This window comes from Schistocerca nitens, chromosome 4 (genome assembly GCF_023898315.1).
Source record: "Schistocerca nitens isolate TAMUIC-IGC-003100 chromosome 4, iqSchNite1.1, whole genome shotgun sequence".
Classification (NCBI taxonomy): domain Eukaryota; kingdom Metazoa; phylum Arthropoda; class Insecta; order Orthoptera; family Acrididae; genus Schistocerca; species Schistocerca nitens.
The window spans coordinates 193,861,155-193,885,175 of NC_064617.1; the positions used below are offsets into that span (position 1 = coordinate 193,861,155).

At 43.1% G+C, this 24,021-nt stretch overlaps 1 protein-coding gene across 6 annotated transcripts in view; it reads right to left on the minus strand.

Moving 5' to 3' along the window:
* LOC126252287 (calcium uptake protein 3, mitochondrial-like) overlaps positions 1-24,021 on the minus strand; it is a 558,826-nt gene that overhangs the window by 25,616 nt on the left and 509,189 nt on the right. The window contains exon 1 of one of the 6 annotated variants that reach the window (XM_049953164.1): positions 9,760-9,885. The exons of the other annotated variants lie outside the window; for them this stretch is intronic. The gene's annotated coding sequence lies outside the window, so the exon portion shown is untranslated. Of the gene's footprint in view, positions 1-9,759; positions 9,886-24,021 lie in introns of those variants that run through there. 6 annotated transcript variants of the gene reach the window in all.

A 24,021-nucleotide genomic window follows, 5' to 3' on the forward strand; every position in this document is an offset into this window, starting at 1 on the left:
AAAATGATATATACCATATTGCAGTGTCTTGTATTATTCTGATTACGATGTAAAGTTCCTTTTCAACTACGTCTGACCTTTACGGGAATACACATAATGGATGCACGATACATCAAGTACTTTCAAGAACAACGTCTGACCGATACGGGAATATACATAATAGACGTACGAGCACAGGTCGTAGACGCATGGTTGGCGACAGGTGAAAATTTGGGTCTGGCCGCGACTCGTGCGCGGATAGCCAAATGGTACGACGACTGCGCGCGACAAGCTGGAAATCCGGGTTCGAGTCTCGGTCAAGTAAAAATTTTCGTTGTTGTCATTCCATTCCACAGCTGATGATAGTTCTTATTCGCAATTGTGAATTCATTTGATGTGAGTTTAACAATAGTGTAGGATGGATGTAAGCAAATTCGTCTGCAGTCTGATGGCATTTTCTCAGAAAGTTACGAATGACCGAAGTCTACCAGTTGTTTACCTACGACAGGCCACTATATACCTACACAAAGTGATGCACCCAGGTATTCGTATAAATTGATTGACCCCATCTGTGATGCAATGGACGCTATGTTTCTGCGTTTTGTGAACCCCAAAATTCTACACTTCTAACCATTTGGGCCGTGTTACTAATTTTTGCACCAGTTGAAATAGTGTCAAGATTTTACTGAATATTACGCGACTTTTGTAAGACAGCACTGCATTACAAGTAACTGTCATATGCACAAAATCTAAGGGAACTATTAATGTGGCTTGCCAGGTCAGTTAATAGAAAAAATTAACGTTAAAGGTTCTTGCACATTCGCTTGTTGAACGTCTAGTGTTACTCCCACACCTGTCAATGGCGCTCTCTGGAAGGTAACATGATGCCTCGTCCCTACCAATACATTATGAATCCAGTCACAAATATAGCTTGACAGCCCATTTGAACGGACTTTCATTAATGAAGCCACGTTTGTATATGTGGCGTCTGTTCTTTCGGACAAGTCCGAAAAAAAAAAAAAGACAGACACCACACATAGAATTAAATGCGATTACACTGCAGATGCAAAATGGTTCAAATGGCTCTGAGCACTATGGGACTCAACTGCTGGGGTCATTAGTCCCCTAGAACTTAGAACTAGTTAAACCTAACTAACCTAAGGACATCACAAACATCCATGCCCGAGGCAGGATTCGAACCTGCGACCGTAGCGGTCTTGCGGTTCCAGACTGCAGCGCCTTTAACCGCACGGCCACTTTGGCCGGCCTGCAGATGCAAACCAAGCTCGAACTCCTAAGGGAATTTGCGAGATGCTGCGAGTAATGAGGCTGATGAGAGGAGCCCTAAGTATGTAATGTGTGGTGTAAGTTGAGAATTTGGGTCCGACGGGAGGCATGCTAAGGTAGTCCGTGCGGCTGTAGTGACTACTGTGTCCAGATGCCGTAGTGGTCAGCTCATTTGCCCAGTAAGCAAGAGGCTTGTGTTCGGATTCCGGTCAGACACAAATTTTCAACTTTCCCCATTCGTATAAATCAATGACCACTGGCAGCTAATGTCTTTAATTCCTTCATTTCTTGAGAACACGCCTGCCCACGTTGGCAGCTTAGAACGAAGCTGTACGAACGTAGCGCCACATACTTACTATTCAAAGTGACAGAGCTCATTCGTTTCTTTCTCGGTAGTCGTTTGCGAATGGATCAAACCAAACGACACTGGTTTTGAAAATCGTTGTTCCAGCCAGTTTCGAAGCACGTTCTGCAATTCGACTGCAGTGTGCAAAACGAGCTGTAATACCAGACGAATCAGGAGTGGTGTCCAGTTTATGAGCCTACAGTAATTAGTGAAGGAAAGGTCAGACAGTGGTCTCCAGAACTCAATAGTGGCCGCAGAACTGTGCATGATGAAGAGGAAAATACAAGGTCCAGTATCCAGGCTGGCGAAGTTGTGCAACAACGGAGCCAAAAACTGCCGCCTCATCGACTACTGGGCACTTGTACTCTGGCTCTTGAATTTCCTTATGTTGGACGCACCGCTGCCTTCAGGAATGTCAAGGAGAATCGAAGACCTCGCATATTGTGTGCAAATGTTTTCCGATCAACTAAGGAAGCAAAGAAATTCAAACGAACGTCCATACTTGAGCCGCTATCGTCAGGTCCCAATCTTGCACCCAGCGATTTAACTCTTCTTTCAATTGTACGTTATTGTGGCGGGCCGCGTTAAACCAGTGTGCCGACTGTTGATGACAAAAATCAGTGCAAACCTTCAGGTTTGTTACACTAACAAGGCGACCGCAATTACTCGTCTTCATCGATTTCGTCCAAATTTATGGTACAGGTAGGGCTTGCCTAGAAGTGAAAGTGACAGAAGGGAAACTCCAGATGGCCGAGAGTTTCGAAAAAATGGCATTTTGGCATTTGTCTGGCAACGCAGGAATCATTTATGTTAGCGTTGTATCCAAGCAGCGGCTGGTGCGGCGGAGAAAGCAGATGGCGATAATCAGAAATTGCTAGTTTCGAGTCTCCCTAAGGAACCCAATTTTTGGTTTTATTCTACCTTACTTTCACTGGAGACAAGCCGAAATTATGCTCACTGTATTTTCTTTATTAATATTTTCATAAAAGCCTCGAAAAGGGAAGGCCTAGGAAAATGGGTCATCGTAAATAAATTTTCAGGAAGGGACTGTATGACGTACACAAAATTTAATGTTTAAAATCACTTTTATTATTTTCAAGTTGTTCATTTACTCGTACTGGGGTGATACTTATAGCGAAAGCAGGAGAAGCAGTAACTTTTTCGGTAATTCGCACATGTTATAAACGTCATATTTTTGCTATAACCTGGTTGTTTTAAAGTTTCTAAAGAAAACAAATTTTGTTTACATTCAAAAGTGTTCTTCCACATCGCAGAATTTGGCAGCAAATCACGCCAAATACCAGCGAACAGCTTGTGATTTACAGTGGAATGTATTTTGTTGGCAGTCTTCTCGAGACCGCATTTCCTTTTCTGTCTGGATGAAATAAGAGCAGTTTTGAACATTTTCGATCAGATTATTTACATTATGATAAAAACAGACATAGCGGAGTTGCCCTTGCGAAATGCACCTGCGAGGAATCACTTGAGCACTGCGCGATGAAAATCCTTCTTCATCTCTAAAGAAGTCGTCGTATGATTGTGGATTTGTTTGTTCTCCCTATTAGTTAATTGAGAAAATTTGTTCTCCTGCATGTAGGGCTTAATCACGTAACTCAAAAAATTTTATTGAATAAGTTTCCCAGATTTTGCTAGAAGAATGACCTCATTCCTGTATTTTGCCGGGTTATTGTGCGGTTCGCCACCAAAACGAAGTACGTATGTGTAGGGATTTGACGTTCTGCGATGAAGAGGCCATTAGAAACTGAAAACTAGTTCATATTGATGGATGAAATCGCCAGGTTCATATTCAAAGGAACCATCCCGGCATTCACCTTCAGAGATTTAGGAAAACCGCGGAAACCGATACATATGGAAGGCCGTATGGGGATTTCACCCGTCGCTCTCCAGAATATTAGTTCAGTACCTTAGCCACTATACAACATCGATCGCTCCCATCATCACGATTTTCGAAATTTGTTACTTTCCACTAGTATGCACCTTTTGCTTTGGTACTACCTGTTATCCGTACGCCTATCTGCTTCACGGCGAACAAAACATGCTCGAAACCCATTGGTATGTGTTTTAATTAAAACGTAATATGACTTTAATGTGGTTGGGACCAGTGTAAGAAATATTTCGTGACAGTCACGGTCGTTGTATTCAGCGAATACGGCCGCAATTAGACTACAGTTTTATAATTTGTCCCACGAGCTTCATACAAGTACCACCATTTAAGGTTTCACAAAAACAATTGAGTTGGTTCTTTTCAGAAGTGTTTATATTCACCTTGGGGTTGAAGCTCTTTTGCTTTAACAATACATATGTTTTTGGATGGGGTCTGCCTTTAGCAAAACACCATTTTTTTATCCCAAACATGTTTCACCTCAGTGAATCATGTTTGGGATAAAAAATAGGATTGTGTTTTGCTAAAGAGGGACCCCATCCAGAAACATATGTAACCTTTATATTATTTATCAAAGTATTCGCCTTTGAAACTTACACACTCTGGCGTGGGTTTTGAACCAATGCTGGAAACATTTTTCCACTCTGGTGTTAATACCTCAATAACTGGTTTTGGGACGACTCGACCAACTTTTTGTGCTGATAAATGTTGGCTGGCCATTGTGACCGAGCGGTTCTAGGCTCTTCGATCAGGAACCACCCGACCGCTACGGTCGCTGGTTCGAATCCTGCCTCGGGCATGGATGTGTGTGATGTCCTTAGGTTGGTTAGGTTTAATTAGTTCTAAGTTCTAGGGTACTGATGACCTCAGATGTTAAGTCCCATAGTCCTCAGAGCCATTTGAACCATTTTTTTAATAAAAGTTGTTGTCCACGCACTTTCTGTTCGATGTATGTGAATTAGCAATGAATCAGAAGAGTACCAGCAATGAGACGTTAAATTTTTTTTCTCCGCTAATTGACCAATCGTTTGACGTGCAGTGTGCATCCCTGCATAGTTGTGATGAAGAACGATGCGATGTTTTCGGTTTTTTTCCTGATTTCATCGATGAATTGCAGCAAAATACACTGCTCTGCAAATATTAATAACGGAATAGCGAAAGTAACACGGTGTGTTGACTACCCGGTGGAAATGAATTAAAGTGCGGTTACATATTACCAGAAACCTCCCAGTTGGAAGTGAAATGGCGTGAGGTCAGCGTGATATAACGTCGAATGCTGTTGTCCCGGAACACAAAGCAGTCGAAGGAATGCGAAAAGACAGTATGAGTCAATCATCAAGCAGTTACGGTACACTGTACTGGGGTTCATTAAATAATGGCTCGGAGACAACACATGGACGGTTTCAGACGGAGGATAATCGTTGCGGAACTGGAAGAAGGACGGACAGTGACGAGTGTAGCCCAGGAGCAACAGCTCTGCTTCGCGGGTGTGGGGAGCGTTTCGAACCACAGACACTAACGCCAGGACGAGGGGAGATGGTCGACCACGTTAATCTACGGCAGCAGATGACCGCTACATTGTGCAACAGACAAGAAGGGGCCTTCGTCAAACAGCGGATGCAATTGCAACTACACTTAACTGAACTGCAATACACACACAAACTCACGCTCCACAGTGTTGTGCACACTGCCTGCCGACGAGTGGGTTGTATTCCGTTGACACCTCCACATCGGCTGCGCCGTTTGCGATGGTGCCAGGAACACTGAGGCTGGACCAATGGGGAGTGGGGTCGCGTGCTCATCACGGGTGAGACAAGATCCAGCCTGGGTAATGATTCTGGATGGACCCTATACGGCACTATACGTAAGCACCAAGGAACGTTGTCGAAAGTCAACGGTTTGGTGGTCCAGGTGTTATGCTGTGGAGAGACATAATGTTTAATGGGCGTCCTGGCCTCACCTCTTTGAGCTGACTTGACTTTTATGGTAAACAGCGTTCGACCGCATCGAACAGCGCAAATTTAACACCTCTTTGAACGAGAGGATATTTGGGGGAATGACTTGGCCTGTCCGTTCCCGCGGCTTACATCCCATCGAGAACGTAAGGGATGCGTTGGGCAGACGCACTGCAGCACGTCCACATGTAGCAACGACTATCCATCAGGTATCAACCGCTCTGGTGAAGGAATGGAACGCTCTACGACTACTCCGTACTAACCTTGTGGCCAGCATGACAGCGTGCTGAAGAGCATGCATTGCAGTCCATGGCGCGCGCCCACACACACACACACACACACACACACACACACACACACACACACACACACACACACAGTTTAGATCTACGTCCCGCATTATGTAGCGTCCAGGAGACCATAATAAATCTGGATGACTTCAATGTACAATGTACATACTGTCTTTGAGCAAAAGTGCTATTTCAGTTCGTCTAATTGCGTAATTCTTTCAGCTACGTTTTGTACAACACTGTAACAGTCCTTTCTACGTATGGTCCAAGTTGCATCGAGCTACACTACTGGCCATTAATATTACTCCACCAAGAAGAAATGCAGATGATAAACGGGTATTCATTGGACAAATATATTATACTAGAACTCACAATCTCACGCAATTTGGGTGCAATGGTCCTGAGATATCAGTACCCAGAACAACAACCTCTGGCCGTAACAACGGCCTTGATACGCCTGGGCATTGAGTCAAACAGAGCTTGGATGGCGTGTACAGGTACAACCGCCCATGCAGCTTCAACACGATACCACAGTTCATGAACAGTAGTGACTGGCCTATTGTGACGAGCCAGTTGCTCGGCCACCATTGACCAGACGTTTTCAGTTGGCGAGAGATATGGAGAATGTGGTGGCCAGGGCAGCAGTCGAACATTTTCTGTATCCAGAAAGGCCCGTACAGGACCTGCAACATGCGGCCGTGCATTATCCTGCTGAAATGTAGGGTTTCGCAAGGATCGAATGAAGGGTAGAGCCACGGGTCGTAACACATCTGAAATGTGACGTCCACTGTTCAAAGTGCCGTCAATGCGAACAAGAGGTGACCGGGACGTGTAACCAATGGCACCCCATACCATCACACCGGGTGATACGCCAGTATGGCAATGACGAATTCACGCTTCCAATGTGCGTTCACCGCGATGTCGCCAAACCATCATGATGCTGTAAACTGAACCTGGTTTTATCCGAAAAAATGTTTTGCCATTCGTGCACCCAGGTTCGTCGTTGAGTACACCATCGCAAGGGCTCCTGTCTGTCATGTAGCGTCAAGAGTAACCGCAGCCATTGTCTCCGAGCTGATAGTCCATGCTGCTGCAAACGTCGTCCAACTGTTCGTGCAGATGGTTGTTGTCTTGCAAACGTCCCCATCTGTTGACTCATGGATCGAGACGTGGCTACACGATCCGTTACAGCCATGCGGATAAGATGCCTGTGATCTCGACTGCTAGTGATACGAGGCCGTTGGGATCCAGCACGGCGTTCCTTATTACCCTCCTGAACCCACAGATTCCATATTCTGCTAACAGTCATTGGATCTCGACCAACGCGAGCAGCAATGTCGCGATACGATAAACCGCAATCGCGGTAGGCTACAATCCGACCTTTATCAAAGTCGGAAACGTGATGGTACGCATTTCTCCTCCTTACACGAGGCATCACAACAACGTTTCATCAGGCAACGCCGGTCAACTGCTGTTTGTGTATGAGAAATCGGTTGGAAACTTTCCTCATGTCAGCACGTTGTACGTGTCGCCACCGGCTCCAACCTTGTGTGAATGCTCTGAAAAGCTATTCATTTGCTTATCACAGCATCTTCTTCCTGTCGGTTATATTTCGCGTCTGTAGCACGTCATCTTTGTGGTGTAGCAATTTTAATGGCCAGTAGTGTATGTTACTTCGTCCTTACATTCTGCACACCATTGCACTTTAGGGGGCCATCAGAGATCTCCGTTCCCAGGACGGAAACGTATATTGGAATGAATCTTGGGAGGACAATCGTGTATACAGTAAATTCTGACACAGCGAAAATGTGGTGCGTTTCACTGCAAATAGCAACTCATCAAATAGACTTCTGTTAATTCATGCACGATACAGGAGTGATCTTATCAATGGAGCACATTTTGAAACTTCCCCTTTGTATGTAAAGAATGACAGTGCTGGAAAAACTCTTACGTTATTTGATTTTCATGACAACTGAGCAAAACTGAACGTACTCAGACAGTTCTCTCTTTACTTATTCTGATCACCACTAAACTGACACACAATATTTTTAGCGCAACGCAGTCTGACTTTCAATAAATCCTACAAAAGAATTTCCCTGACTAACAATAACCTATACCTTTCACGAAGCACTTACCTCATAAAAATCTTCGTTACTCGAACTACTGCAATACAGCGAGCGATATTATCCGCAAGACTCTTCGATGGTGATTGCGCACCTGCACAGTTGCAGCGGATGGCTGTTGGCCATCTTTACAAGGACTACAGTGGGTTTGCATCTTTAATGGCCCACCAATACCATTATCTCTACGAGAAATACTGTGGGTCTGCTCTGTGATGACCTACCTACCAATATTCTTCAAAACTTCGACTGACTCTGCTGTGGGTTTGCTCTGTTGTGGCCCATTACCTGTCTGCATGTCAAGAGTCAGCATTGTCTTTCCGTTGGAAGGACAACACTACTTCTTCAAGACCATGGAAATCCACTACTTCCGTGTGCATTTTCTTTTACTGCTCAGCCTTTGAGAAAAACACTGCAATTTTACTGTGATGAATGATCAGGACTGTCTTTATGGACTGTGAGGGCAATTTTTGCTTTTGATCAACAGTGTATCAGTAAGTGTGTGCATTTGATATATGTTATCGTGAATACAAAAAAATGTAGAAAGTTAGTATTGGCTACTGCCTAAAACAATATGTAAATTTTTTTTGGGAAGCATGGGGGCTATGTAAGTAGGCTGTTTAGGTTTTAATGTTGGTGACGCCACGTAGCGCTCTGCATGAAAATCGCTGACTGCGCTGTGTGCAGTCTGTGGCTGGTTGGACTCACTGTTGGAATATCCGATATTGTAGAGTTGGGCGGTTGGATGTGAACAGCGCGTAGCGTTGGGCAGTTTGAGGTGACCCGCCAGCAGTGGTGGATGTGGGGAGAGAAATGCCCGAGTTTTGAGGGGTTACTATGTGCGAACGATATGGACGTGTGTTCGCCAGAAAAAGGAAATTTGTAAGACTGGATGTCATGAACTGAGATATATATATATGATGACTTTTGAACATTATTAAGGTAAATACATTGTTTGTTCTCTATCAAAATCTTTCATTTGCTAACTATGCCTATCAGTAGTTACTGCCTTCAGCAGTTAGAATCTTTTATTTAACTGGCAGTATTGGCGCTCTCTGTATTGCAGTAGTTCGAGTAACGAAGATTTTTGTGAGGTAAGTGATTCGTGAAAGGTATAGGTTATTGTTAGTCAGGGCCATTCTTTTATACGCATTATTGAAAGTCAGATTGCGTTGCGCTAAAAATATTGTGTGTCAGTTCAGTGATGTTCAGAATAAGTAAAGAGAGAACTGTGAGTACGTTGAGTTTTGCTCAGCTCATTGAAAATCAATTGAAGTAAGAGTTTTTCCAGCACTGCCATTCTTTACATACAAAGGGGAAGTTTCAATTTTACACGATTTTTTTCCTTTGACACTGATATTCTTGTCTATTTATTTATTTATTTATTTATTTGAAGCGTCAACGCCAAAGGTAACTTTTATTATGAAAGCAACTTAAAAGATATATCAGTGCCAGCAAGAAACAGACAAGAGGGTCCAACCGATGTTCTAACTGATTAAGAAGAAACACGTTCGTGACAAAAAATGCATTTCAGCAGTTGCACGCACACTGTCAATTTAATAAACTATTGACACATCACCTACTGAGCCCATAGCCGCATAAATGAAGAATTTAAACCGTTATTATTCCGGAATTCTCAACACGCTGAAGATGTTCGATGGTTTAATATATCTGCGGCGCTTGTATATAAACAAACCAGTCACACTATGCTGATGACGTTACATTAACAATAGTTTTAGAACGGCATGTAATATTCCGCTTTCGACTGCGCCACTTCATTTGTGTCAGGCGCATTCTCCTCAGCTACAGACAGTAATGTAGTGGCTCGAATGTTCGCTGGCAGCTGCGAAGATGCAAAAGAAAAGCACCATATACTCACTGCACGTCCGCCACATCTATCGTGCAATTCCAAACAGGGACGCCTTCCTCGCGCCACACCTCCGGTGTACTGCCAGCACACATTCGCCGCTACGGAGAGAGGACTGTCTGAAAGTGACAACTGCCGCTGGGCGTGTGTAGAGCAGCACAGCCAGCCTCAGATAGCTTATCGTGCTGTGGATTTGCGGCACTGACGAATTATCGTTCTGCAGAATACCATGCGGCGTAGTGTGACGCAATTTCCTTGTCAATCTGGTGCTATCGCTGATCGAACCTCGCTGGGTCTTGTGGAATTCGTGTTTTTACCAGCAGAAAGTCGTGCATGCACTTATCAACTTACTTTGTTTGTTTGTTTGTTTCATGTTCCATAGACCATCTGAACGAATCTCTCATCAAAATACTGTAGAAATAGTTAGTTTACAGGATACGTATACGTGAATGCTAGAACTATTAGCGAACATATGTTTTACTCCTATTCGTGCAGCGTAAGTTTTTCTACAGGCTACCAGTTTTTAAACAAAAATTCGTCCTTGGCGTAAAAGACGTTATCCAAGAGAAAAATTTTTAGATTAGTTTTAAAACTAGATTTTCTACTTGTCAGTCATTTTATGTTGTTGGGTAAAGGGACAAAAATTTTTCTCGCTGCATACTGAATTCCTTTTCGAGCCACTGACAACTTTATTTTCCATTATTAAAGATCAGTTTTTCTTCTTGTGGTGTAGGTATGGACATACATACTGTTCTGCAATTGTGGCGGATTATTTATGACGAATTTTATTAGCGAATTTATGTACTGTGATGGTGCAGTTAAAATGCTCAACTCCTTGAAGAGGTACCTATATGACGACCGTGTCTGAATACACGTATTATTCTTAGTGGTTGCTCTTGTGCAATCAGTACTTTCTTTCAGAGTGATGAGTCACCCAAGAAAATTATTCTGTAAGACATTATTTAGAGGAAATATGTAAAATATGTCATGAGGTTGATTCGTTTTTTGCAAGACTAGTAATTATACGATGATCAAAAGCAGCTGAACTTAATTGTTTGAGCAGCTCAGTTATATGCTTCTTACAGTTGAAATTTTTCATTACTATGTATATGTAGCTGAGTGGTCTGCGTGACGGATTGTCAATCCTCTTGGCCCGGATTCGATTCCCGGCTAGGTCGGGGAATTTTCTCCGCCCAGGGACTTGGTGTTGTGCTGTCCTCATCATCATCCAATCATCGACTGCCGGTCGACGAAGTGGCGTCAAATTGAAAGACTGGCACCCGGCGAACGGTCTGCCCGACGGGGGGCCCTAGCCATACGATTAAATAAAACTATGTATATCCAAAATTTAGAGCAGTCTTTTCTGGTTGCTGAGACCTATTCATGTTCTATCTTTGATCTGATTCTGTTACTTGTCCAGTGTTTCATTAAAATTTAGTGAGAGCCCATTTTCAGAGAACGACGTAATAATTGTTTGAGAAACCTTACTGACAACTCTTCTGGGTAACTGAATTTATTACTATACTAATATCGTTTGGAAAAAGTACAGATTCTGCTTGATGAATGTTAAGTGGAAGGTCATTCACATCATATAAGGAATATGTGTAGACCCAAAACTGAACCTGGCAGGAGTTCCTTCACGAGTAGCCGGTTTGGCTCAGATCTTGTTCAAAATTTATTTAGAAGCAACGCTTAAAAGCTGGCGCCGAATGTATAGCAATACCGATATAATTGTGGCAGACGGTAAGAAAAGCAAATCGGAGGAATCCTAAAAACATTTAATTCATCACAAGACCAGGGTCTTAAAAAAACACATGTTCGATCGATGTTGAGTATGCTAGATGGTCTGGGATCCTTACCACGTGGAATAAATACAGGAGCTGGAGAAGATACAAATGAGAGCAGCGTGTTTCGTCACTGGATTCTTCAACAACGGCGAGACCGCCAAGAAGATACTCATCAGACTCTGGTAGCAGACACTACAAGATGACCATTGTGGATCATGGTGAGATATACTGTCAAAATTTCGAGCGTGCATGTACCAAAGAGTTCAATCAATATAGATCTGATATACCTAAATTTTCCTTGGGACCTTTGAGTCACATCTTTATCTACGATGATGACTGAAGCTCAAGAAATGAATTAAAATTTGTGCTACAGCCATGACTTGAACGCAGGTCTCCTTGCTTACTAGGCGTGTATGTTAGCCATTACACCACCACAGTGGCATAGTAATAGAGCTGCCTGGAATACCCTCGTCGAACGCTCTCCTGAACAAAATCGTCAAGGAGAGGAAAATAAGTTCAAGATGCGACTTGAAGTTTTGTTAGGGACGGCATTGGACAAGGACAGTCAGTGTGGCTGTGTTAGCTATGCCAGTGCGGTAGTGTAACGGCAAACACCTAAGCAAGGAGACCGCTCGGTTAATCCCGCGCGGGTCAACACGTTGCAAGTATCAGTCGTGTTCATGCAGTGTTTTGTGTAGTTGTGATGCGTTATGTCGGGGCCAAGTCAACTGGAACGTGGGCAGATTGATGGTGTGTATGTGGTGAGTCCTTCCAAACATCGACAACTAGAGTGTTTGGCGTTTGAAGAGGCATCATATATAAGATTTATACCGTTCACAGGGGCAGTGGAAAAACATCATCCACTAAGCGGACGACACTGAGTGTTCAGTACTCATGACGGGCGGTCGCAGAAGAGTACTGTGTCGAAAAACATGAGGACCACAGTTGCAAAAGTCACTGCAGACCTGAGTGTTGCACACGCGAACCGCGTCAGCACCAAAACAACACGAAGGGAGCACCACAAGCAATAAATTGCTGGGAGAGAAGGAATTCCAAAACGGATCATCAGCAATGCAAATGCCCGAAACAGGAAAACGTAAAGCCAAGACCATAAAACCTGGACTATGAAGCAATGGAAGAAAGTTATCGGTCTTTTTACACACTGTTCCCATCTTCTGACCGAGTTTACGTCCGAAGAGTTAAACATTGCGCGGGTTCGGTGATGAAGTGGCCAGCCATATCGTGATATTCCAAGGGACCCATGGTTACTCTAAGATCGCATTACCGCCAAGGATTATGTGACTATTTTGGGTGATCAGTCCAATCCATGGGACAATGTTTGTTCCCCAGTGGTGACTGAACAATGGCTTGTCCTCTTGGAACATACAGAGAGCACGCATAGCCCGGGACTGGTTTTGTGATGACCACGAGAATCAATTGTCGGATCTCCCCTGGCCACCACAGTCACCACAACACAATATTAGAGAGCCTACGTGGTGGCCTGGTAGTGAGAGAAGGGTGCGTGATCGCTACCCACCTCCACCATCGTCACCTGAACTTCCTACTGTTTTGCGGCAAGGTTGATATAAGATTCCTTTGAAAACCATACAGTTTGAGACAGTTGTAAGCTGTTTGAATGCCAATGGGTTTCCTACACCGTTTTAAGCACGGTGATATGTTGTGTTTTTGTTGTTCCCAGACGGCCGCTGTGACCGAGCGGTTCTAGGCGCTACAGTCTGGAACCGCGCGACCGCTACGGTCGCAGGTTCGAATCCTGCCTCGGACTTGGATGTGTGTGATGTCCTTAGGTTAGTTAGGTTTAAATAGTTCTATGTTCTAGGGGACTGATGATCTCAGAAGTTAAGTCCCATAGTGCTCAGAGCCGTTTGAACCATTTGAACCATTTTTTTGTTGTTTCCATATTTTTATCGCTCCCCCTCCCCGTTATGTCTCACTCTGAAGTGTAGTATAGCAATCAATAAAGTTATCTAACCTGCCATAATAATGTGTATCTTAGCTTTTGTAGTCCCCTCGTAGATGGAAGATGGTAGCAGGGAATTTGCTTTAACGTTGTCGTCTAAAACTGTCCCACTTATGAAAGGGCGTCGGTAACGCTTTCTGTTCCCCATTGGTCCAAGGTGCTCATTCTTTATCGGTTGGCAATAGGCGGCAGAGGCTATATATGTATTTCCCCTTCTAGCAACATCAGTCTCTCGTAGGAACATGAATACGCTGATAGATTCTGTAGGTACAATATCAATATATTCTTTAGCTTACAAATATATATTTGTCTTTTACCCTTTATGAATGGAGTTTGTTGCTCCAGATCTTACAACAGAAGCTTCAAAGTTGCAGATTAGCTTCTTGGGTAGTGTAGTGTAGTGTAAAAATAGGTATGAAGGCAAGAATGTACACTACTGGCCATTAAAATTGCTACACCACGAAGATGCGCGCTACAGACGCGAAATTTAACCGACAGGAAGAAGATGCTGTGATATGCAAATGATTAGCTTCTCAGAGCATTCACACAAGGCTGGCGCCGGTGGCGACGCCTACAACGTGCTGACATGAGGAAAGTATCCAACCGATTTCTCATACACAAAAATCAGTTGACCGGCGTTGCCTGGTGAAACGTTGTTGTGATGCCTCGTGTAAGGAGGAGAAATGCGTACCAATACGTTTCCGACATCGATAAAGGTCGGATTGTAGCCTATCGCGATTACAGTTTATCGTATCGCGACATTGCAGCTAGCGTTGGTCGAGATCCAATGACTGTTAGCAGAATATGGAATAGGTGGGTTCAGGAGAGTAATACGGAACACCGTGCTGGATCCCAACGGCCTCGTATCACTAGCAGTCGAGATGACAGGCATCTTATCCGCATGGCTGTAACGGATCGTGCAGCCACGTCTCGATCCCTGAGTCAACAGATGGGGACATCTGCAAGACGACAACCATCTGCACGAACAGTTCGACGACGTTTGCAGCAGCATGGACTATCAGCTCGGAGACCATGGCTGCGGTTACCCTTGACGCTGCATCACAGACAGGAGCGCCTGCGATGGTGTACTCCACGACAAACCTGGGTGCACGCATGGCAAAACGTCATTTTTTTCGGATGAATCCAGGTTCTGTTTACAGCATCATGAAGGTCGCATCCGTGTTCGGCGACATCGCGGTCAACGCACATAGGAAGCGTGTATTCGTCATCCCGATACTGGGATATCACCCGGCGTGATGGTATGGAGTGCCATTGCTTACACGTCTCGGTCACCTCTTGTTCGCATTAACGGCACTTTGAAGAGTGGACGTTACATTGCAGATGTGTTACGACCCGTGGCTCTACCCTTCATTCGATCCCTGAAAAACCCTGCATTTCAGCAGGATAATGCACGACCGCATGTTGCAGCTGCTGTACGGGCCTTTGTGGGTACAGAAAATGTTCGACTGCTGACCTGGCCAGCACATTTTCCAGATCTCTTGCAGATTGAAAACGTATGGTCAATGGTGGCCGAGCAACTGGCTCGTCACAATACGCCAGTCACTACTGTTGATGAACTGTGGTATCGTATTGATGCTGCATGGGCAGCTGTACCTGTACACGCCATCCAAGCTCTCTTTGATTCAATGCCCAGGCGTATTAACGCTGTTATTACAGCCAGATGTGGTTGTTCTGGGTACAGTATTTATGCACCCAAATTGTGTGAAAATGTAATCACATGTCAGTGCTAGTATAATATATTTGTCTAATGAATAGCCGTTTATCATCTGCATTTCTTCTTGGTGTAGCAATTTTAATTGCCAGTCGTGTATAAAAACGAAAGACAAAGGAAACAAAAGGCAGAAAAAAGAGGAAAGGGAATAAAGATAATAGAAACAAGAGGGGAAAAAAGGAAGGAGCGAAGTGACAAGCTTGCGAGAAAAACAATTACAAATAGACAAGTAAAGGAAAAGAGTAAAGAAATGGACCCCAGAATGTGATAATATGATTCATTAATGTAACTAAAGACAGCTAGCAGCTAAAACAAATTTGAAATACGTACTACAGTACACCTAACACACAAGTTCTGGAGTTATAAGCTATAACAATATGAAGGTGTTCAGATGGTAAACCACGACATATTAAGATAGAAGAATGTCAGCAGAACAAAGGAATGCAAGTGGATTCGAAATAAGCATACTCTGAGATGAGCTGATGTATTGGTGGTTAATATTAAGCGAAGGTGTACCTCGGTCAGGAGTAAGGAGTTACCGAGTTTCAGGGGCGGGAAGTTAACGCCACCGCGGAACTCTGCGCTGTAGAGAGTAACGGGCGATAACGAGCTGATCACACTCTGTCCCAGAGTTGACGGCGAATTTTACGAGTCCGGTCACAGACCCTCCCAACTCTGCCACAGCTTGCGCCAAACAGCCAAGCAACCAACAGGAAATACCTCAGCCCACTTTTAGATAATGTAGACGATGTCCATAAGATATAAAGGGTACAGACGTCTACCGAAATCCAGAGTTATCGTAAAAGTTAAACTCAAGAGCGAACTGAAGCGCTCAATATCACACTTTGCCACCTCATAACCAGACAGTCGCCTTTCATCGCAACCTAGACGTCGGGCTACAATCTCCCCAATCTACATTGCAAAAACGCATGTAGACGTAAATTAAATAGTGCCAGTGTTCTGTTCTCTTTCTGTTTACAGACGTATGACTTCAAACGCCGCATCGTCATTCCGTTACGAGAAGAAGCCAACATCCAATATCGGTGTGTTCAGCTGAAGCGACTTTTCAGTCGCGTATAATAAAACAAAACGCACTACGAAATGAAAGCAAACCGTTATGAAATAGCAGAGTAAATGCTTTTTCCGCAAAATCTACGAAAGTAAAAAATGCAGCAACAAAAAGTAAATTCCTTCAAAACTCCAGATGACGCACGTCACAAACACAAATATCGTAGTGTTTCAGAGACATTGCGTTAAAATCAATTCCACTTTTTTTCTCTAATGCTGGTACATCCTGTGCTGTAACGTAAGTTTTAATTTGATCTGCGGAATACCTTTCTTGATCTAGCTTTTTACAGTAGTCGTGTCGATCAAATGTGTCAGTTCGAATATCATGTCATACAGTACTACGAAGCTTTATAAGGAATTCCGATGGGGGTACATTTTTCTTGAAAGTGATCGCTTGAGCAACGGAAGGTACCTAACGACTGTAAAAAAGCGCAGGTCATTCCAGAGCAACACAATTATAGACCTATATCGTTAAAGTCAATCTATTATAGAATTATGGAACATGTTTTATGCTCAAGAATTATGAGGTTTTTGGAAAATGAACATCTCGTCTATAAAAATCAAAATGGATTCCGCAAACAGAGATCCTGCGAAACTAGATTCGCTCTGCTCCTCCGTGAGATCCACAGCGCAGTGGACAACGGCACTCAGGTTTTTGCCGTGTTCCTTGATTTTAGTAAGGCATTTGACACAGTCCCGTATTTTTTATTCGGTAATTCATTTCCTCTCCTAAGGACCTATTCAAAAATGTATCGCAGTATACCATTCACTGAAACACAACATTATTAATTACATAACACAACACTGACTGGGTCCGGGATCACAAACTCTTCCACTTGCTGGAGTTGTCACAAAACAAATGAAAACCAAGTAAAAACATAACATAAAATTGACTTTGACTCTCCTGTACCATAGCCCAGGAGTAGAACATTCAAAGGTGCTCGAAGTGGTGACCCTGGACACCGATACACTTGTGCACTCGTTGAATGAAAGAATGATTCTGGTTCTTAGCGGCACTTCATCCAGAGGAAGAATTCGTCTGAGGAAGTTGGCATACGCTGCGCCGTCCCCTGTTCCCTGCTGACATGCAGGATCAGTGGATTCATGAGGCTGTCTCTCGATACAATTCGAAACGAGACTCGTCCGACGAGGCAACATGTTTCCAGTCATCAACAGTCGAATGTCGGGCGGAAGCCAGGAGTTAGGCTTTGTGTCGTGCACTCATCAAGCGTACACGAGAGGGCTTTTGACTCCGAAAGCTCATATCGATGATGTTTCGTTGAATGGTTCGTACGCTGACACTTGTTGATGGCCCAGTAGAAATCTCCAACAATTTCCGGAAGGGTTGCACTTCTAACATGTTGAACGATTCTCTTCAGTCGTCGTTGGTCCCATTCTTGCACGATGTTTTTCCGGTCTCAGCGATGTCGGAGATGTGATGTTTTACCTTATTCCTGATATTCACGGTAAGCACGTGAAATCATTGTACGGGAAAATCCTCACTTCTTCGCTACTTCGGAAATCTGTGTCCCATCGCTCGCGCGCCGACTATAACAGCACGTTAAAAACTCACTTCAATCTCGATAACCTGCCATAGTATCAGCAGTAACCTGTTTAACAACTGCGCAAGACACTCGTCTTAAATAGGCGCTGCCGACTGCAACACCGTATTTCTGCCTGTTTACATAGCTCTGTATTTGAATATTCATGACTACACCAGATTCTTTGGCGCTTCAGTGTAATACGAATGTCTCTCTCTCAGATGGACTGTACTATCGATTGTGACTGCAGCACTAGAGTGAGCCATCCACGCACGCTCCTTAAACTGACTTAAAACTTCCAGTTTATATTTCTCTTGTCCTAATGTCCCATATTCCAAAGCTATCCTCACCAAAATATATTTCAGCTTACATCCTGGGACATAAAGACTGTTCGCTGAATACAATTTTTGTGACACGTTAAAGCCATGAACCGGTCTAGGACTAGAAAAATGCCATTTGCCTTAAATGGCGGTATTCTACATTTAATTTTGGAGTTTAAATGTACATAATAGTTGAAGCCTGTGAGGTAATTAGCCGAAGTCAACAGAAAGCAGAGACAATTATTGTACCACTCATCGGGTACGTCTTCATTACCACAAAGTATGTCTCATCATTACCTCAAAGTCTCTCAAACCTAGGATCTGAGACGCTACGTAAAATCCTCTTCCAGGTGTCTACACAAAGCATTCCACATATCTCTGTCACGGGAGAGAAAGAGAGAAATAGCGCTGCAATTCTCTGTCACGTTATTTGGAAAGTCACAATGCAGAGGCAACTTGTCGCCCTCACTACGAAATAAAAATTAGAAAATCCTCATACTCTCATTTTTGGGCAAGGAACGCATTAATTTTTCGTCGTACTCAACTTTTAAGTCAGTACACTTTATCGAATGGTCTCCAGTGTGTAGATTGCATCTCATCCCTATTTCATATCTCAACATATTCTGGGAGTTCACACTGTTTATTCAGAATTATTAATTTAATTTTCAAGATTTTTACTCTCGAATCTGGTGACTGTCTACTTGTCGCCCTCTACTATCTCACATTTACATATTATAATTCGTCATTCTTTTCATTATATTGATTACAAACGATGTCTATCTTACTGTAACTAAACTCATGTTCAATGTATTTAGTGTACTAATCATTTGTTAAACCCCTGTACCTGAATCAAACAAGAAAACTTACTCGAAAGTCAAAGTGTGTTTTAGGTAGACGCCTTCGGCGATTGGAGAACGTCTTTTCAGAGGTCAGGACAAGACGTTTTAGTGAATGGATTCACCGTGTTTGTCCTTTCAATTACAAATTTTCCACGATCGTGACGAAAATCTATTGTAGTTTTAGTGGCTCTGAGCACAATGGGACTTAACTTCTGAGGTCATCAGCCCCCTAGAACTTAGAACTACTTATACCTAACTAACCCAAGGACATTACACACATCCATGCCCGAGGCAGGATTCGAACCTGCGACCGTAGCGGTCGGGCGATTCCAGACTGTAGCGCCTAGAACCGCTCGGCCATCCCGGCCGGCCCAAGTATTAGAATTAATGCACATGTTGCGCAGTCGGTTCTAAGAATGAGCCGATTCAAAAGAGACATTTTTGAATTAGCAGCCCTTAAGACAAACAACTGTTGCAGTCGCTTTCGATTGAGTTTTTTTTTTTTTTTCCTCATTATAACACAGTAGCAGCGAGACATCAAATTCCCTCAGAGGAGACTTAATCAGCTGCAAGCTATGTCTGGAAGCCATTTTCAGAATTTGAAAGTGTCATGAATTTTACTGCTGCAGCTATCCAGAGGTTAATGGCACCTGCGGAGCTGATAGGGGCACTATAAATATCACTCTGATGGAGAATTACTGCTCTCGGCGGAAACAGAGCACTCTACCTCTGCATTCGGCAAATAGAGGAAATGCAGGCATAAATTTTACCCGAGGATAAGATTATAGTACACACGGGTAACTAAAAGTGATTCCTGTGCACAAAATAGCGTTATCGTACACACCTGAGTATAGGACGCTCACATAGGAGAGTATTTGAGCATATAGGCAGTAATTACAGTCTTATGAGCACAAAAATACAATGCGTGTAGTCAGAGACAATAACAAATAGTGCAGAAATTTTGAAGTTGCAAAGCTGAAATAAGATTACAAGTTTAGTTGCATACAGAGCATGTATAGATATTGATCTTAAAGGTAGCAGTCTCGAGCTTACCAAAGGTAAAAGGATAATAAATTGAGTCTTTGATGAAATGCGAAACATACAGGATGACTCCAGAAACTGAAAAATAACACGTAAAACACAATAGTAAAACGCTTTCGGTAAAGGATCTATTGCTACATCCTATGACACTGACTATGGGTTTGAGAATGATCCTTGGCACCTTGTTTCTTGAATATAACAGCCGTGAATCATGTTCTGTTTCAATTTACACATTTTTAAAGCTTCTAGGTTCTTTCAGTGCTCGGCAGGGGGGGGGGGAGGGGGGGGGGGAGTGAATTTGCAACAGCCCAAGGCTGTCTCATTCTTTTAAATTAAATCGTTAGACACCGGAGTCTAAGTAAATGAATCACCTGATACTACTTTTGATCGAGTTCTCGCGATCTGCAATTTTGTTCAAAAAGTCAGTTTTTCATTACTTTCGTTCTGGTTTGCTGTTTCATCACCAGTGTCATAGCCGGCGGTTGTGGCTGAGCGGTTCTAGGTGCTTATGCTACGGTCACAGATTCGAATCCTGCCTCCGACATGGATGTGGTGTCCTTAGGTTAGTTAGATTTAAGTAATTCTAAGTCTAGGGGACTGATGATCTCAGATGTTAAGTCGCATAGCGCTTAGAGCCATTTGAACCAGTGTCATAAATGATGAAAAGATTTTAGTATAATTTACATAGAAAAAGACTCACTCCAAAAAGGTAATCATTCTCGTATTTATCACGATCAATTTAAATAAAAAATAAGCAGAATGATATTATATAAAGAAAAAATGTGTGTTAATGTAGCAGGGTCTTACATGAAATCAGAACTTTATCGATGTTGTCAAATGCACAGAGAATATTTATTTTACTGGAAATACTCAGATACATATCTTCGACTTGTGAACTATTTGGAGTTGTTATTCCCGCCACGAATGCGATTAGTTATTTGGAAATTGGTTCTGAAAAGAATGGAAGGTCGGAAAAATTACCCCGAAATTGTTAATTATTTATCGTCATAAGACTGTAAGATCAAGAGCCAGTTTATATAGATTTGTATTTGAAATTGATGTCAGATATATAGTATCTACATCTACGTGATTACTCTGCTATTCACAATAAAGTTCCTGGCAGAGGGTTCAATGGGCCACCTTCATGCTGTCTCTCTACCGTTCCACTTTCGAACGGCACGCGGGAAAAACGAGCACTTACATTTTTCTGTGCGAGCCCTGATTTCTCTTATTTTATCGTGATGATCATTTCTCCCTGTGTAGGTGGGCACCAACAGAATGTTTTCGCTATCGGAGGTGAAAATTGGTGATTGAAATTTCATGAGAAGATACCGTCGCAACGAAAAACGCCATTTTTTTAATGACTGCCACTCCAATTCACGTATCGTCTCTGTGACACTATCTCCCCTATTTCACGATAATACAAAACGACCTGCCCTTCTTTGTACTTTTTCGATGTCATCCGTCAGTATCACCTCATGCGAATCCCACACCGCACAGCAATACTCCAGAATAGGGCGGACAAGCGTGATGTAAGCAGTCTCTTTAGTAGACCTGTTGCACCTTCTAAGTGTTCTGCTAATGAATCGCAGTCTTTGGTTTGCTCTACCCACAATATTATCCATGTGATCGTTCCAATTTAGGTTATTTGTAATTGTAATCCCTAAGTATTTAGTTAAATTTACAGCCCTCAGATTTGTGTGACTTATCGCGTAATAGAAATTTAGGTGATTTCTTTTAGTACTCATGTGAATAACTTCACACCGTTCCTTATTCAGGGTTAATTGCCACTTTTCGCACCATACAGATATCTTATCTAAATCATTTTGCAAGTCATTTTGATCAGCTGATGACTTTACAAGACGGTAAATGACAGCATCATCTGCAAACAATCTAAGATGGCTACTCAGATTGTCTCCTGTGTCGTTAATATAGATCAAGAACAATAGAGGGCCTATAAGACTTCCTTGGGGAACGCCGGATATTACGTCTGTTTTACTCGATGACTTTCCGTCTATTACTACGAACTGTGGCCTTTATGACAGGAAATCACGAATCCAGCCACACAACTGAGGCGATATCCCGTAGGCACGCAGTTTGGTTAGAAGACGCTTGTGAGGAACGGTATCCCTACAAAGAGCTGGGTTTCAATCGGTGGTGGTAAATGGAAATGAGCGTATGGCATCGATGGCAAGGGGGCCCCTATTCGGGGAAGGTCGGCCGCCACGTGCTAGTCTTATTTCATTCGACGCCACATCGGGCGACTTGCACGCCGGTAATGTGGATGAAATGATGATGAGGAGAATACAACACCCAGTCCCCGAGCGGAAAAAATCTCCAACCCGGCCGGGAATCGAACCTGTGCCCGCTAGCATGAGAGGCGAGCACATTACCGTCCAGCTAAGCAGGTGGACGTAAAATGGCATTAGTGTTCTCTGTCACTTCGAGACGAAGACCCGGACAAACTACAGATTTTAGATAAACTCAGTTTATCCCTGTACGACTGCAACCACTACAACAGTAAACCACTGACATACATGTAACAGCCACACAGCATTATTATTATTATTATTATTATTATTATTATCATCCACGTTGCAAAATTGTAATGTTTCACGAAAGTGCACATAGTGATATTGTTGGATCATTGTTTGGTCATTCATTTTGTGCACGTGTTATAGGTTGCATCTAATTCTTCTTCAATCCTCTGTTCTAGATCAGTGTATTTTTTGTGGAACAATCTTAAAGTTCAGAAGGTCCTGCTCATATTCCTCCAGACACCAGGATCAACGAATTTCAAAGGCCACAGAGCGCCAGTGTCAGGCGGTACCTACGTTTACCAGATAGTTTCCATCGCTAGCCATGCGCTTTCAGTTCTGCACAGCTGAAGCAGCATGCAGTGACTCAGCTTGCGCACAAATACTGCTGCAAATCTGCGGAAAGGTATATTCACAAGAAGTTGTCTTCCGTAAGGAGGAGGTCGGAGAGACTATGTCAGAATATGAAGTGGCGTACAGTGAAACAACAAGTAATTGTAATAGAAATCTTTACTCCTCGTGACGTTGTATTATGATATACGACCTACCAGACATCGTCTTTAGAACTCAAACTGTTTCCAGACGAGACACTTTAAACCGAAACGACTTCCTTGCAAACAGAAATCAACACGCAGTGTTTAAGGAACAAAGTGAACAGAAGTAAACGTAATTTCAGAAATACTCCAATGGAGAGAGAAAGGGTTGTTTCTGTTCACAATATACAGATTGTTATTTTGTATCTTGAAAGCTGGTAGTGTGGACCAAAATTGATTCCGGTTACTTAAGAGCTATGAGCACATATTCATGGACGCTACCGTGGAACATCTCTTTTACCGCAAGCTTTTTGCAATTACGATCTACAGAATGCAGAAACAAACGAGAACACATTCTGTACTGTGAAACAACAGAGATTCTAATGTATGAGGGCCTCCTGAAAAGCAACACCTCCGAATTGTTTATGTGAAAACTATTGAAGGTTTTTAAATACAACAAACTTTATTAGCATTCTACTGCTTTATTTTTCTTGTCTGCAATATTTACAGTTTTCTGCCGCTAGAGGGCTCCTAATTGTAATGTGTAACTCAGCGGTGTGTAACGTAACTATGTCGGTGCATGAGGAACAGCGTGCTTTAATCGAGTTTCGAATTCGAAGAGTTTGTCCACACACGGAGCACCCTTTCCTTCAGCATGATGTCAGAGCACACACGAGCGCTGCGACATCTGCAACAATCCTTCAGTGTCATCCAATATCCTCCATTCAGTCCAGACTTCTCCCCACCCGATTTTCACCCGTTACCAAAACTTGAACACCTTCGAAGATTTCACTTTGATAATGTGATGAAGCGGTGGAGGCAGAGGTGAGGTTGTGGCTCCGTCAATAAAGTCAAACATGCTACAGTGTCGGTATCAACAAACTGGTCTCTCATA